The following is a 17,146-nucleotide window of genomic DNA, read 5'->3' on the forward strand; positions in this document are numbered from 1 at the left end:
TTTGACATTCCCTCTATAAGTGATATCTTAGGATAAGTGTCTTTTTCTGTGTGACTTATTTCACTTAGAGTCATCGTACCTAAATCCACTCATCATGCTGCTACTAGCCTTATGCCATTGATTTCATGGCTGAGTGATATTCCATTGTGCATAAGTACCACAACTTCTTTATCCATTTTTCTCTTTCCTGGGCTATTTAAGGTGTACCGAAGTGGAGGTTCTCGTAAACAGAGCAGCCCTACACTTTGGGGTGCCGGTGTCTTGTGGATTTTCAGTTTTCCCAATGTATACGCCCATGAGTGGAAGTGCCCTATGCTCTCTAAGCTGTGTTTATTACATGTTTCAGGACACACCGTACACTTCTGCAGAGTGGCTGTTGGCAATTTACATCCCGCCCATCAGCGTAGCAAGGCTCCCATGTCTCCATGACCTGTCCTGCATTTCTGGTTTTTACACTTTTTTCAGCATGGCCCTTTTGACCGATGGCAAGGGAGACTTCTTTGTAGTGCTGATTTGCCTTTCCGGCTTGCTTGGTTGGCCAAAAAGGGCGTATGCGTTTTTTCCTGAATATATTCAGGAAAAAACGCATACGCCCTTTTTGGCCAAGGGCATCATTGTCGACGTTTTGCCGCTTTTCATGTGCTTTAAAGGCGAGTCGAATCTACCTCCTGAAATCTGTTTCCTGCAATTCTGCCTTGCTTTCCAATCCTCTTCGTTGCCTTCCCTCAATATATTTGTGGACGAGAGTTATCATTTCTAACTCTGCAGGTTTGTGAATTGCAGTGCCCCTGAGCTCCATTTGTCAAGTCGCTTTTTTGGGAGCTGGCCGCAAAAGCGCAGGATTGCTTCAGGCCCTATTCTGGGTCCGGGGGAGCAGGCTGAGCCTGTGGTTCATTCTTCTTCCTGATGGGAAAATAGAGTGAACTGTGCCGGTCCCAACACCTAGAGCTAGTCTCTCATTGGTTCCCCCTCTTCCCGTTCATCCTCAGGACAAATTGCAACCTGTACGAAACAGGAGGTTAACGGTGCTGATTCTCCAAGTAGGGAGATTGTTGGTAAAGCGGCTGGAATGGCGAACCCCAGCACAAGGAGAGGAGAAATGAGGTGTGTTTTACAAACCTTTCCCGATCACACGGTGTACCATCTTCTGGGTTTCCCAGCATGTTTTCGATGTAGGAAGATGCCCTTGAACCTGGAGATTTGGGACCCATGGGATGGGTACCACGCAGTATTACTTTAAAGGGTCTGCGTTTGCTCGCCTTACCTCACCAATCCTCTCAGCCCCAAGAGTGTCCAGCCTTCTGTCTCATCCAGCTGTGGGTCTAGATATGGTCAATCCAGGTGGCATCAGAGCCCCTGAACGGATTTTGTAAGAATTTCTCTCTCTTTCACTGTCTTTGTTTTATGGGGTTTTTTTTTTGAGTAATTCATTTTTATAATGGGGTTTAGCTTCTTTTCACTGCTGTGTTTATGCCGCTTTACACCCTCTTGTTGCACTTCCCGAGAGATAGCAACACATAGGTTTTAAGATTCTTACTAGTCAGATATATTCTTGTGTGGTGAATAGGGGGTGTTGAGTCCAGTTCACTGAGCAGGGAGTAGGTCTTGTCTATTACATATTTGGCTAATGGAACGGTATCTGAGCTAATTTGAAAACTTTGTTTTATGTATCACCCCACCTGATCTTTCCCGTTAAGCAGCCATAGTGTGTTTTCTAAACGTGTGACTCTGTTCTGTTTTGTAATTCAGTTCAAAGGTAGCGATTTTGACATTCCCTCTATAAGTGATATCTTAGGATAAGTGTCTTTTTCTCTGTCACTTATTTCACTTAGAGTCATCGTACCTAAATCCACTCATCATGCTGCTACTAGCCTTATGACACTGATTTCATGGCTGAGTGATATTCCATTGTGCATAAGTACCGCAACTTCTTTATCCATTTTTCTCTTTCCTGGGCTATTTAAGGTGTACCGAAGTGGAGGTTCTTGTAAACAGAGCAGCCCTACACTTTGGGGTGCCGGTGTCTTGTGGATTTTCAGTTTTCCCAATGTATACGCCCATGAGTGGAAGTGCCCTATGCTCTCTAAGCTGTGTTTATTACATGTTTCAGGACACACCGTACACTTCTCCAGAGTGGCTGTTGGCAATTTACATCCCGCCCATCAGCGTAGCAAGGCTCCCATGTCTCCATGACCTGTCCTGCATTTCTGGTTTTTACACTTTTTTCAGCATGGCCCTTTTGACCGATGGCAAGCGAGACTTCTTTGTAGTGCTGATTTGCCTTTCCGGCTTGCTTGGTTGGCCAAAAAGGGCGTATGCGTTTTTTCCTGAATATATTCAGGAAAAAACGCATACGCCCTTTTTGGCCAAGGGCATCATTGTCGACGTTTTGCCGCTTTTCATGTGCTTTAAAGGCGAGTCGAATCTACCTCCTGAAATCTGTTTCCTGCAATTCTGCCTTGCTTTCCAATCCTCTTCGTTGCCTTCCCTCAATATATTTGTGGACGAGAGTTATCATTTCTAACTCTGCAGGTTTGTGAATTGCAGTGCCCCTGAGCTCCATTTGTCAACTCGCTTTTTTGGGAGCTGGCCGCAAAAGCGCAGGATTGCTTCAGGCCCTATTCTGGGTCCGGGGGAGCAGGCTGAGCCTGTGGTTCATTCTTCTTCCTGATGGGAAAATAGAGTGAACTGTGCCGGTCCCAACACCTAGAGCTAGTCTCTCATTGGTTCCCCCTCTTCCCGTTCATCCTCAGGACAAATTGCAACCTGTACGAAACAGGAGGGTAACGGTGCTGATTCTCCAAGTAGGGAGATTGTTAGTAAAGCGGCTATAATGGCGAACCCGAGCACAAGGAGAGGAGAAATGAGGTGTGTTTTACAAACCTTTCCCGATCACACGGTGTACCATCTTCTGGGTTTCCCAGCATGTTTTCGATGTAGGAAGATGCCCTTGAACCTGGAGATTTGGGACCCATGGGATGGGTACCACGCAGTATTACTTTAAAGGGTCTGCGTTTGCTCGCCCAACCTCACCAATCCTCTCAGCCCCAAGAGTGTCCAGCCTTCTGTCTCATCCAGCTGTGGGTCTAGATATGGTCAATCCAGGTGGCATCAGAGCCCCTGAACGGATTTTGTAAGAATTTCTCTCTCTTTCACTGTCTTTGTTTTATGGGGTTTTTTTTTGAGTAATTTATTTTTATAATGGGGTTTAGCTGCTTTTCACTGCTGTGTTTATGCCGCTTTACACCCTCTTGTTGCACTTCCCGAGAGATAGCAACACATAGGTTTTAAGATTCTTACTAGTCAGATATATTCTTGTGTGGTGAATAGGGGGTGTTGAGTCCAGTTCACTGAGCAGGGAGTAGGTCTTGTCTATTACATATTTGGCTAATGGAACGGTATCTGAGCTAATTTGAAACCTTTGTTTTATGTATCACCCCACCTGATCTTTCCCGTTAAGCAGCCATAGTGTGTTTTCTAAACGTGTGACTCTGTTTTGTTTTGTAATTCAGTTCAAAGGTAGCGATTTTGACATTCCCTCTATAAGTGATATCTTAGGATAAGTGTCTTTTTCTGTGTGACTTATTTCACTTAGAGTCATCGTACCTAAATCCACTCATCATGCTGCTACTAGCCTTATGACACTGATTTCATGGCTGAGTGATATTCCATTGTGCATAAGTACCACAACTTCTTTATCCATTTTTCTCTTTCCTGGGCTATTTAAGGTGTGTACCGAAGTGGAGGTTCTTGTAAACAGAGCAGCCCTACACTTTGGGGTGCCGGTGTCTTGTGGATTTTCAGTTTTCCCAATGTATACGCCCATGAGTGGAAGTGCCCTATGCTCTCTAAGCTGTGTTTATTACATGTTTCAGGACACACCGTACACTTCTCCAGAGTGGCTGTTGGCAATTTACATCCCGCCCATCAGCGTAGCAAGGCTCCCATGTCTCCATGACCTGTCCTGCATTTCTGGTTTTTACACTTTTTTCAGCATGGCCCTTTTGACCGATGGCAAGCGAGACTTCTTTGTAGTGCTGATTTGCCTTTCCGGCTTGCTTGGTTGGCCAAAAAGGGCGTATGCGTTTTTTCCTGAATATATTCAGGAAAAAACGCATACGCCCTTTTTGGCCAAGGGCATCATTGTCGACGTTTTGCCGCTTTTCATGTGCTTTAAAGGCGAGTCGAATCTACCTCCTGAAATCTGTTTCCTGCAATTCTGCCTTGCTTTCCAATCCTCTTCGTTGCCTTCCCTCAATATATTTGTGGACGAGAGTTATCATTTCTAACTCTGCAGGTTTGTGAATTGCAGTGCCCCTGAGCTCCATTTGTCAAGTCGCTTTTTTGGGAGCTGGCCGCAAAAGCGCAGGATTGCTTCAGGCCCTATTCTGGTTCCGGGGGGGCAGGCTGAGCCTGTGGTTCATTCTTCTTCCTGATGGGAAAATAGAGTGAACTGTGCCGGTCCCAACACCTAGAGCTAGTCTCTCATTGGTTCCCCCTCTTCCCGTTCATCCTCAGGACAAATTGCAACCTGTACGAAACAGGAGGTTAACGGTGCTGATTCTCCAAGTAGGGAGATTGTTGGTAAAGCGGCTGGAATGGCGAACCCCAGCACAAGGAGAGGAGAAATGAGGTGTGTTTTACAAACCTTTCCCGATCACACGGTGTACCATCTTCTGGGTTTCCCAGCATGTTTTCGATGTAGGAAGATGCCCTTGAACCTGGAGAATTGGGACCCATGGGATGGGTACCACGCAGTATTACTTTAAAGGGTCTGCGTTTGCTCGCCTTACCTCACCAATCCTCTCAGCCCCAAGAGTGTCCAGCCTTCTGTCTCATCCAGCTGTGGGTCTAGATATGGTCAATCCAGGTGGCATCAGAGCCCCTGAACGGATTTTGTAAGAATTTCTCTCTCTTTCACTGTCTTTGTTTTATGGGGTTTTTTTTTGAGTAATTTATTTTTATAATGGGGTTTAGCTGCTTTTCACTGCTGTGTTTATGCCGCTTTACACCCTCTTGTTGCACTTCCCGAGAGATAGCAACACATAGGTTTTAAGATTCTTACTAGTCAGATATATTCTTGTGTGGTGAATAGGGGGTGTTGAGTCCAGTTCACTGAGCAGGGAGTAGGTCTTGTCTATTACATATTTGGCTAATGGAACGGTATCTGAGCTAATTTGAAACCTTTGTTTTATGTATCACCCCACCTGATCTTTCCCGTTAAGCAGCCATAGTGTGTTTTCTAAACGTGTGACTCTGTTCTGTTTTGTAATTCAGTTCAAAGGTAGCGATTTTGACATTCCCTCTATAAGTGATATCTTAGGATAAGTGTCTTTTTCTGTGTGACTTATTTCACTTAGAGTCATCGTACCTAAATCCACTCATCATGCTGCTACTAGCCTTATGCCATTGATTTCATGGCTGAGTGATATTCCATTGTGCATAAGTACCACAACTTCTTTATCCATTTTTCTCTTTCCTGGGCTATTTAAGGTGTACCGAAGTGGAGGTTCTCGTAAACAGAGCAGCCCTACACTTTGGGGTGCCGGTGTCTTGTGGATTTTCAGTTTTCCCAATGTATACGCCCATGAGTGGAAGTGCCCTATGCTCTCTAAGCTGTGTTTATTACATGTTTCAGGACACACCGTACACTTCTCCAGAGTGGCTGTTGGCAATTTACATCCCGCCCATCAGCGTAGCAAGGCTCCCATGTCTCCATGACCTGTCCTGCATTTCTGGTTTTTACACTTTTTTCAGCATGGCCCTTTTGACCGATGGCAAGCGAGACTTCTTTGTAGTGCTGATTTGCCTTTCCGGCTTGCTTGGTTGGCCAAAAAGGGCGTATGCGTTTTTTCCTGAATATATTCAGGAAAAAACGCATACGCCCTTTTTGGCCAAGGGCATCATTGTCGACGTTTTGCCGCTTTTCATGTGCTTTAAAGGCGAGTCGAATCTACCTCCTGAAATCTGTTTCCTGCAATTCTGCCTTGCTTTCCAATCCTCTTCGTTGCCTTCCCTCAATATATTTGTGGACGAGAGTTATCATTTCTAACTCTGCAGGTTTGTGAATTGCAGTGCCCCTGAGCTCCATTTGTCAAGTCGCTTTTTTGGGAGCTGGCCGCAAAAGCGCAGGATTGCTTCAGGCCCTATTCTGGGTCCGGGGGGGCAGGCTGAGCCTGTGGTTCATTCTTCTTCCTGATGGGAAAATAGAGTGAAGTGTGCCGGTCCCAACACCTAGAGCTAGTCTCTCATTGGTTCCCCCTCTTCCCGTTCATCCTCAGGACAAATTGCAACCTGTACGAAACAGGAGGTTAACGGTGCTGATTCTCCAAGTAGGGAGATTGTTGGTAAAGCGGCTGGAATGGCGAACCCCAGCACAAGGAGAGGAGAAATGAGGTGTGTTTTACAAACCTTTCCCGATCACACGGTGTACCATCTTCTGGGTTTCCCAGCATGTTTTCGATGTAGGAAGATGCCCTTGAACCTGGAGATTTGGGACCCATGGGATGGGTACCACGCAGTATTACTTTAAAGGGTCTGCGTTTGCTCGCCTTACCTCACCAATCCTCTCAGCCCCAAGAGTGTCCAGCCTTCTGTCTCATCCAGCTGTGGGTCTAGATATGGTCAATCCAGGTGGCATCAGAGCCCCTGAACGGATTTTGTAAGAATTTCTCTCTCTTTCACTGTCTTTGTTTTATGGGGTTTTTTTTTTGAGTAATTTATTTTTATAATGGGGTTTAGCTGCTTTTCACTGCTGTGTTTATGCCGCTTTACACCCTCTTGTTGCACTTCCCGAGAGATAGCAACACATAGGTTTTAAGATTCTTACTAGTCAGATATATTCTTGTGTGGTGAATAGGGGGTGTTGAGTCCAGTTCACTGAGCAGGGAGTAGGTCTTGTCTATTACATATTTGGCTAATGGAACGGTATCTGAGCTAATTTGAAACCTTTGTTTTATGTATCACCCCACCTGATCTTTCCCGTTAAGCAGCCATAGTGTGTTTTCTAAACGTGTGACTCTGTTCTGTTTTGTAATTCAGTTCAAAGGTAGCGATTTTGACATTCCCTCTATAAGTGATATCTTAGGATAAGTGTCTTTTTCTCTGTCACTTATTTCACTTAGAGTCATCGTACCTAAATCCACTCATCATGCTGCTACTAGCCTTATGACACTGATTTCATGGCTGAGTGATATTCCATTGTGCATAAGTACCACAACTTCTTTATCCATTTTTCTCTTTCCTGGGCTATTTAAGGTGTACCGAAGTGGAGGTTCTCGTAAACAGAGCAGCCCTACACTTTGGGGTGCCGGTGTCTTGTGGATTTTCAGTTTTCCCAATGTATACGCCCATGAGTGGAACTGCCCTATGTTCTCTAAGCTGTGTTTATTACATGTTTCAGGACACACCGTACACTTCTCCAGAGTGGCTGTTGGCAATTTACATCCCGCCCATCACCGTAGCAAGGCTCCCATGTCTCCATGGCCTGTCCTGCATTTCTGGTTTTTACACTTTTTTCAGCATGGCCCTTTTGACCGATGGCAAGCGAGACTTCTTTGTAGTGCTGATTTGCCTTTCCGGCTTGCTTGGTTGGCCAAAAAGGGCGTATGCGTTTTTTCCTGAATATATTCAGGAAAAAACGCATACGCCCTTTTTGGCCAAGGGCATCATTGTCGACGTTTTGCCGCTTTTCATGTGCTTGAAAGGCGAGTCGAATCTACCTCCTGAAATCTGTTTCCTGCAATTCTGCCTTGCTTTCCAATCCTCTTCGTTGCCTTCCCTCAATATATTTGTGGACGAGAGTTATCATTTCTAACTCTGCAGGTTTGTGAATTGCAGTGCCCCTGAGTTCCATTTGTCAAGTCGCTTTTTTGGGAGCTGGCCGCAAAAGCGCAGGATTGCTTCAGGCCCTATTCTGGTTCCGGGGGGGCAGGCTGAGCCTGTGGTTCATTCTTCTTCCTGATGGGAAAATAGAGTGAACTGTGCCGGTCCCAACACCTAGAGCTAGTCTCTCATTGGTTCCCCCTCTTCCCGTTCATCCTAGGACAAATTGCAACCTGTACGAAACAGGAGGGTAACGGTGCTGATTCTCCAAGTAAGGAGATTGTTGGTAAAGCGGCTGGAATGGCGAACCCGAGCACAAGGATAGGAGAAATGAGGTGCGTTTTAGAAACCTTTCCTGATCACACGGTGTACCATCTTCTGGGTTTCCCAGGCATGTTTTCGATGTAGGAAGATGCCCTTGAACCTGGAGATTTGGGACCCATGGGATGGGTACCACGCAGTATTACTTTAAAGGGTCTGCGTTTGCTCGCCCAACCTCACCAATCCTCTCAGCCCCAAGAGTGTCCAGCCTTCTGTCTCATCCAGCTGTGTGTCTAGATATGGTCAATCCAGGTGGCATCAGAGCCCCTGAACGGATTTTGTAAGAATTTCTCTCTCTTTCACTGTCTTTGTTTTATGGGTTTTTTTTTTTGAGTAATTTATTTTTATAATGGGGTTTAGCTGCTTTTCACTGCTGTGATAATGCCGCTTTACACCCTCTTGTTGCACTTCCCGAGAGATAGCAACACATAGGTTTTAAGATTCTTACTAGTCAGATATATTCTTGTGTGGTGAATAGGGGGTGTTGAGTCCAGTTCACTGAGCAGGGAGTAGGTCTTGTCTATTACATATTTGGCTAATGGAACGGTATCTGAGCTAATTTGAAACCTTTGTTTTATGTATCACCCCACCTGATCTTTCCCGTTAAGCAGCCATAGTGTGTTTTCTAAACGTGTGACTCTGTTCTGTTTTGTAATTCAGTTCAAAGGTAGCGATTTTGACATTCCCTCTATACGTGATATCTTAGGATAAGTGTCTTTTTCTGTGTCACTTATTTCACTTAGAGTCATCGTACCTAAATCCACTCATCATGCTGCTACTAGCCTTATGCCATTGATTTCATGGCTGAGTGATATTCCATTGTGCATAAGTACCACAACTTCTTTATCCATTTTTCTCTTTCCTGGGCTATTTAAGGTGTACCGAAGTGGAGGTTCTCGTAAACAGAGCAGCCCTACACTTTGGGGTGCCGGTGTCTTGTGGATTTTCAGTTTTCCCAATGTATACGCCCATGAGTGGAACTGCCCTATGTTCTCTAAGCTGTGTTTATTACATGTTTCAGGACACACCGTACACTTCTCCAGAGTGGCTGTTGGCAATTTACATCCCGCCCATCACCGTAGCAAGGCTCCCATGTCTCCATGGCCTGTCCTGCATTTCTGGTTTTTACACTTTTTTCAGCATGGCCCTTTTGACCGATGGCAAGCGAGACTTCTTTGTAGTGCTGATTTGCCTTTCCGGCTTGCTTGGTTGGCCAAAAAGGGCGTATGCGTTTTTTCCTGAATATATTCAGGAAAAAACGCATACGCCCTTTTTGGCCAAGGGCATCATTGTCGACGTTTTGCCGCTTTTCATGTGCTTGAAAGGCGAGTCGAATCTACCTCCTGAAATCTGTTTCCTGCAATTCTGCCTTGCTTTCCAATCCTCTTCGTTGCCTTCCCTCAATATATTTGTGGACGAGAGTTATCATTTCTAACTCTGCAGGTTTGTGAATTGCAGTGCCCCTGAGTTCCATTTGTCAAGTCGCTTTTTTGGGAGCTGGCCGCAAAAGCGCAGGATTGCTTCAGGCCCTATTCTGGTTCCGGGGGGGCAGGCTGAGCCTGTGGTTCATTCTTCTTCCTGATGGGAAAATAGAGTGAACTGTGCCGGTCCCAACACCTAGAGCTAGTCTCTCATTGGTTCCCCCTCTTCCCGTTCATCCTAGGACAAATTGCAACCTGTACGAAACAGGAGGGTAACGGTGCTGATTCTCCAAGTAAGGAGATTGTTGGTAAAGCGGCTGGAATGGCGAACCCGAGCACAAGGATAGGAGAAATGAGGTGCGTTTTAGAAACCTTTCCTGATCACACGGTGTACCATCTTCTGGGTTTCCCAGGCATGTTTTCGATGTAGGAAGATGCCCTTGAACCTGGAGATTTGGGACCCATGGGATGGGTACCACGCAGTATTACTTTAAAGGGTCTGCGTTTGCTCGCCCAACCTCACCAATCCTCTCAGCCCCAAGAGTGTCCAGCCTTCTGTCTCATCCAGCTGTGTGTCTAGATATGGTCAATCCAGGTGGCATCAGAGCCCCTGAACGGATTTTGTAAGAATTTCTCTCTCTTTCACTGTCTTTGTTTTATGGGTTTTTTTTTTTGAGTAATTTATTTTTATAATGGGGTTTAGCTGCTTTTCACTGCTGTGATAATGCCGCTTTACACCCTCTTGTTGCACTTCCCGAGAGATAGCAACACATAGGTTTTAAGATTCTTACTAGTCAGATATATTCTTGTGTGGTGAATAGGGGGTGTTGAGTCCAGTTCACTGAGCAGGGAGTAGGTCTTGTCTATTACATATTTGGCTAATGGAACGGTATCTGAGCTAATTTGAAACCTTTGTTTTATGTATCACCCCACCTGATCTTTCCCGTTAAGCAGCCATAGTGTGTTTTCTAAACGTGTGACTCTGTTCTGTTTTGTAATTCAGTTCAAAGGTAGCGATTTTGACATTCCCTCTATACGTGATATCTTAGGATAAGTGTCTTTTTCTGTGTCACTTATTTCACTTAGAGTCATCGTACCTAAATCCACTCATCATGCTGCTACTAGCCTTATGCCATTGATTTCATGGCTGAGTGATATTCCATTGTGCATAAGTACCACAACTTCTTTATCCATTTTTCTCTTTCCTGGGCTATTTAAGGTGTGTACCGAAGTGGAGGTTCTTGTAAACAGAGCAGCTCTACCCTTTGGGGTGCCGGTGTCTTGTGGATTTTCAGTTTTCCCAATGTATACGCCCATGAGTGGAAGTGCCCTATGCTCTCTAAGCTGTGTTTATTACATGTTTCAGGACACACCGTACACTTCTCCAGAGTGGCTGTTGGCAATTTACATCCCGCCCATCAGCGTAGCAAGTCTCCCATGTCTCCATGACCTGTCCTGCATTTCTGGTTTTTACACTTTTTTCAGCATGGCCCTTTTGACCGATGGCAAGCGAGACTTCTTTGTAGTGCTGATTTGCCTTTCCGGCTTGCTTGGTTGGCCAAAAAGGGCGTATGCGTTTTTTCCTGAATATATTCAGGAAAAAACGCATACGCCCTTTTTGGCCAAGGGCATCATTGTCGACGTTTTGCCGCTTTTCATGTGCTTTAAAGGCGAGTCGAATCTACCTCCTGAAATCTGTTTCCTGCAATTCTGCCTTGCTTTCCAATCCTCTTCGTTGCCTTCCCTCAATATATTTGTGGACGAGAGTTATCATTTCTAACTCTGCAGGTTTGTGAATTGCAGTGCCCCTGAGCTCCATTTGTCAAGTCGCTTTTTTGGGAGCTGGCCGCAAAAGCGCAGGATTGCTTCAGGCCCTATTCTGGTTCCGGGGGGGCAGGCTGAGCCTGTGGTTCATTCTTCTTCCTGATGGGAAAATAGAGTGAACTGTGCCGGTCCCAACACCTAGAGCTAGTCTCTCATTGGATCCCCCTCTTCCCGTTCATCCTCAGGACAAATTGCAACCTGTACGAAACAGGAGGTTAACGGTGCTGATTCTCCAAGTAGGGAGATTGTTAGTAAAGCGGCTATAATGGCGAACCCGAGCACAAGGAGAGGAGAAATGAGGTGTGTTTTACAAACCTTTCCCGATCACACGGTGTACCATCTTCTGGGTTTCCCAGCATGTTTTCGATGTAGGAAGATGCCCTTGAACCTGGAGATTTGGGACCCATGGGATGGGTACCACGCAGTATTACTTTAAAGGGTCTGCATTTGCTCGCCCAACCTCACCAATCCTCTCAGCCCCAAGAGTGTCCAGCCTTCTGTCTCATCCAGCTGTGGGTCTAGATATGGTCAATCCAGGTGGCATCAGAGCCCCTGAACGGATTTTGTAAGAATTTCTCTCTCTTTCACTGTCTTTGTTTTATGGGGTTTTTTTTTGAGTAATTTATTTTTATAATGGGGTTTAGCTGCTTTTCACTGCTGTGTTTATGCCGCTTTACACCCTCTTGTTGCACTTCCCGAGAGATAGCAACACATAGGTTTTAAGATTCTTACTAGTCAGATATATTCTTGTGTGGTGAATAGGGGGTGTTGAGTCCAGTTCACTGAGCAGGGAGTAGGTCTTGTCTATTACATATTTGGCTAATGGAACGGTATCTGAGCTAATTTGAAACCTTTGTTTTATGTATCACCCCACCTGATCTTTCCCGTTAAGCAGCCATAGTGTGTTTTCTAAACGTGTGACTCTGTTTTGTTTTGTAATTCAGTTCAAAGGTAGCGATTTTGACATTCCCTCTATAAGTGATATCTTAGGATAAGTGTCTTTTTCTGTGTGACTTATTTCACTTAGAGTCATCGTACCTAAATCCACTCATCATGCTGCTACTAGCCTTATGCCACTGATTTCATGGCTGAGTGATATTCCATTGTGCATAAGTACCACAACTTCTTTATCCATTTTTCTCTTTCCTGGGCTATTTAAGGTGTGTACCGAAGTGGAGGTTCTTGTAAACAGAGCAGCCCTACACTTTGGGGTGCCGGTGTCTTGTGGATTTTCAGTTTTCCCAATGTATACGCCCATGAGTGGAAGTGCCCTATGCTCTCTAAGCTGTGTTTATTACATGTTTCAGGACACACCGTACACTTCTCCAGAGTGGCTGTTGGCAATTTACATCCCGCCCATCAGCGTAGCAAGGCTCCCATGTCTCCATGACCTGTCCTGCATTTCTGGTTTTTACACTTTTTTCAGCATGGCCCTTTTGACCGATGGCAAGCGAGACTTCTTTGTAGTGCTGATTTGCCTTTCCGGCTTGCTTGGTTGGCCAAAAAGGGCGTATGCGTTTTTTCCTGAATATATTCAGGAAAAAACGCATACGCCCTTTTTGGCCAAGGGCATCATTGTCGACGTTTTGCCGCTTTTCATGTGCTTTAAAGGCGAGTCGAATCTACCTTCTGAAATCTGTTTCCTGCAATTCTGCCTTGCTTTCCAATCCTCTTCGTTGCCTTCCCTCAATATATTTGTGGACGAGAGTTATCATTTCTAACTCTGCAGGTTTGTGAATTGCAGTGCCCCTGAGCTCCATTTGTCAAGTCGCTTTTTTGGGAGCTGGCCGCAAAAGCGCAGGATTGCTTCAGGCCCTATTCTGGTTCCGGGGGGGCAGGCTGAGCCTGTGGTTCATTCTTCTTCCTGATGGGAAAATAGAGTGAACTGTGCCGGTCCCAACACCTAGAGCTAGTCTCTCATTGGATCCCCCTCTTCCCGTTCATCCTCAGGACAAATTGCAACCTGTACGAAACAGGAGGTTAACGGTGCTGATTCTCCAAGTAGGGAGATTGTTAGTAAAGCGGCTATAATGGCGAACCCGAGCACAAGGAGAGGAGAAATGAGGTGTGTTTTACAAACCTTTCCCGATCACACGGTGTACCATCTTCTGGGTTTCCCAGCATGTTTTCGATGTAGGAAGATGCCCTTGAACCTGGAGATTTGGGACCCATGGGATGGGTACCACGCAGTATTACTTTAAAGGGTCTGCGTTTGCTCGCCCAACCTCACCAATCCTCTCAGCCCCAAGAGTGTCCAGCCTTCTGTCTCATCCAGCTGTGGGTCTAGATATGGTCAATCCAGGTGGCATCAGAGCCCCTGAACGGATTTTGTAAGAATTTCTCTCTCTTTCACTGTCTTTGTTTTATGGGGTTTTTTTTTGAGTAATTTATTTTTATAATGGGGTTTAGCTGCTTTTCACTGCTGTGTTTATGCCGCTTTACACCCTCTTGTTGCACTTCCCGAGAGATAGCAACACATAGGTTTTAAGATTCTTACTAGTCAGATATATTCTTGTGTGGTGAATAGGGGGTGTTGAGTCCAGTTCACTGAGCAGGGAGTAGGTCTTGTCTATTACATATTTGGCTAATGGAACGGTATCTGAGCTAATTTGAAACCTTTGTTTTATGTATCACCCCACCTGATCTTTCCCGTTAAGCAGCCATAGTGTGTTTTCTAAACGTGTGACTCTGTTTTGTTTTGTAATTCAGTTCAAAGGTAGCGATTTTGACATTCCCTCTATAAGTGATATCTTAGGATAAGTGTCTTTTTCTGTGTGACTTATTTCACTTAGAGTCATCGTACCTAAATCCACTCATCATGCTGCTACTAGCCTTATGACACTGATTTCATGGCTGAGTGATATTCCATTGTGCATAAGTACCACAACTTCTTTATCCATTTTTCTCTTTCCTGGGCTATTTAAGGTGTGTACCGAAGTGGAGGTTCTTGTAAACAGAGCAGCCCTACACTTTGGGGTGCCGGTGTCTTGTGGATTTTCAGTTTTCCCAATGTATACGCCCATGAGTGGAAGTGCCCTATGCTCTCTAAGCTGTGTTTATTACATGTTTCAGGACACACCGTACACTTCTCCAGAGTGGCTGTTGGCAATTTACATCCCGCCCATCAGCGTAGCAAGGCTCCCATGTCTCCATGACCTGTCCTGCATTTCTGGTTTTTACACTTTTTTCAGCATGGCCCTTTTGACCGATGGCAAGCGAGACTTCTTTGTAGTGCTGATTTGCCTTTCCGGCTTGCTTGGTTGGCCAAAAAGGGCGTATGCGTTTTTTCCTGAATATATTCAGGAAAAAACGCATACGCCCTTTTTGGCCAAGGGCATCATTGTCGACGTTTTGCCGCTTTTCATGTGCTTTAAAGGCGAGTCGAATCTACCTCCTGAAATCTGTTTCCTGCAATTCTGCCTTGCTTTCCAATCCTCTTCGTTGCCTTCCCTCAATATATTTGTGGACGAGAGTTATCATTTCTAACTCTGCAGATTTGTGAATTGCAGTGCCCCTGAGCTCCATTTGTCAAGTCGCTTTTTTGGGAGCTGGCCGCAAAAGCGCAGGATTGCTTCAGGCCCTATTCTGGTTCCGGGGGGGCAGGCTGAGCCTGTGGTTCATTCTTCTTCCTGATGGGAAAATAGAGTGAACTGTGCCGGTCCCAACACCTAGAGCTAGTCTCTCATTGGTTCCCCCTCTTCCCGTTCATCCTCAGGACAAATTGCAACCTGTACGAAACAGGAGGGTAACGGTGCTGATTCTCCAAGTAGGGAGATTGTTGGTAAAGCGGCTGGAATGGCGAACCCCAGCACAAGGAGAGGAGAAATGAGGTGTGTTTTACAAACCTTTCCCGATCACACGGTGTACCATCTTCTGGGTTTCCCAGCATGTTTTCGATGTAGGAAGATGCCCTTGAACCTGGAGATTTGGGACCCATGGGATGGGTACCACGCAGTATTACTTTAAAGGGTCTGCGTTTGCTCGCCTTACCTCACCAATCCTCTCAGCCCCAAGAGTGTCCAGCCTTCTGTCTCATCCAGCTGTGGGTCTAGATATGGTCAATCCAGGTGGCATCAGAGCCCCTGAACGGATTTTGTAAGAATTTCTCTCTCTTTCACTGTCTTTGTTTTATGGGGTTTTTTTTTGAGTAATTTATTTTTATAATGGGGTTTAGCTGCTTTTCACTGCTGTGTTTATGCCGCTTTACACCCTCTTGTTGCACTTCCCGAGAGATAGCAACACATAGGTTTTAAGATTCTTACTAGTCAGATATATTCTTGTGTGGTGAATAGGGGGTGTTGAGTCCAGTTCACTGAGCAGGGAGTAGGTCTTGTCTATTACATATTTGGCTAATGGAACGGTATCTGAGCTAATTTGAAACCTTTGTTTTATGTATCACCCCACCTGATCTTTCCCGTTAAGCAGCCATAGTGTGTTTTCTAAACGTGTGACTCTGTTCTGTTTTGTAATTCAGTTCAAAGGTAGCGATTTTGACATTCCCTCTATAAGTGATATCTTAGGATAAGTGTCTTTTTCTGTGTGACTTATTTCACTTAGAGTCATCGTACCTAAATCCACTCATCATGCTGCTACTAGCCTTATGCCATTGATTTCATGGCTGAGTGATATTCCATTGTGCATAAGTACCACAACTTCTTTATCCATTTTTCTCTTTCCTGGGCTATTTAAGGTGTACCGAAGTGGAGGTTCTCGTAAACAGAGCAGCCCTACACTTTGGGGTGCCGGTGTCTTGTGGATTTTCAGTTTTCCCAATGTATACGCCCATGAGTGGAAGTGCCCTATGCTCTCTAAGCTGTGTTTATTACATGTTTCAGGACACACCGTACACTTCTGCAGAGTGGCTGTTGGCAATTTACATCCCGCCCATCAGCGTAGCAAGGCTCCCATGTCTCCATGACCTGTCCTGCATTTCTGGTTTTTACACTTTTTTCAGCATGGCCCTTTTGACCGATGGCAAGGGAGACTTCTTTGTAGTGCTGATTTGCCTTTCCGGCTTGCTTGGTTGGCCAAAAAGGGCGTATGCGTTTTTTCCTGAATATATTCAGGAAAAAACGCATACGCCCTTTTTGGCCAAGGGCATCATTGTCGCCGTTTTGCCGCTTTTCATGTGCTTGAAAGGCGAGTCGAATCTACCTCCTGAAATCTGTTTCCTGCAATTCTGCCTTGCTTTCCAATCCTCTTCGTTGCCTTCCCTCAATATATTTGTGGACGAGAGTTATCATTTCTAACTCTGCAGGTTTGTGAATTGCAGTGCCCCTGAGCTCCATTTGTCAAGTCGCTTTTTTGGGAGCTGGCCGCAAAAGCGCAGGATTGCTTCAGGCCCTATTCTGGGTCCGGGGGAGCAGGCTGAGCCTGTGGTTCATTCTTCTTCCTGATGGGAAAATAGAGTGAACTGTGCCGGTCCCAACACCTAGAGCTAGTCTCTCATTGGTTCCCCCTCTTCCCGTTCATCCTCAGGACAAATTGCAACCTGTACGAAACAGGAGGTTAACGGTGCTGATTCTCCAAGTAGGGAGATTGTTGGTAAAGCGGCTGGAATGGCGAACCCCAGCACAAGGAGAGGAGAAATGAGGTGTGTTTTACAAACCTTTCCCGATCACACGGTGTACCATCTTCTGGGTTTCCCAGCATGTTTTCGATGTAGGAAGATGCCCTTGAACCTGGAGATTTGGGACCCATGGGATGGGTACCACGCAGTATTACTTTAAAGGGTCTGCGTTTGCTCGCCTTACCTC

Source organism: Eubalaena glacialis, chromosome 2 (assembly GCF_028564815.1).
Source record: "Eubalaena glacialis isolate mEubGla1 chromosome 2, mEubGla1.1.hap2.+ XY, whole genome shotgun sequence".
In the NCBI taxonomy this organism is placed as follows: domain Eukaryota; kingdom Metazoa; phylum Chordata; class Mammalia; order Artiodactyla; family Balaenidae; genus Eubalaena; species Eubalaena glacialis.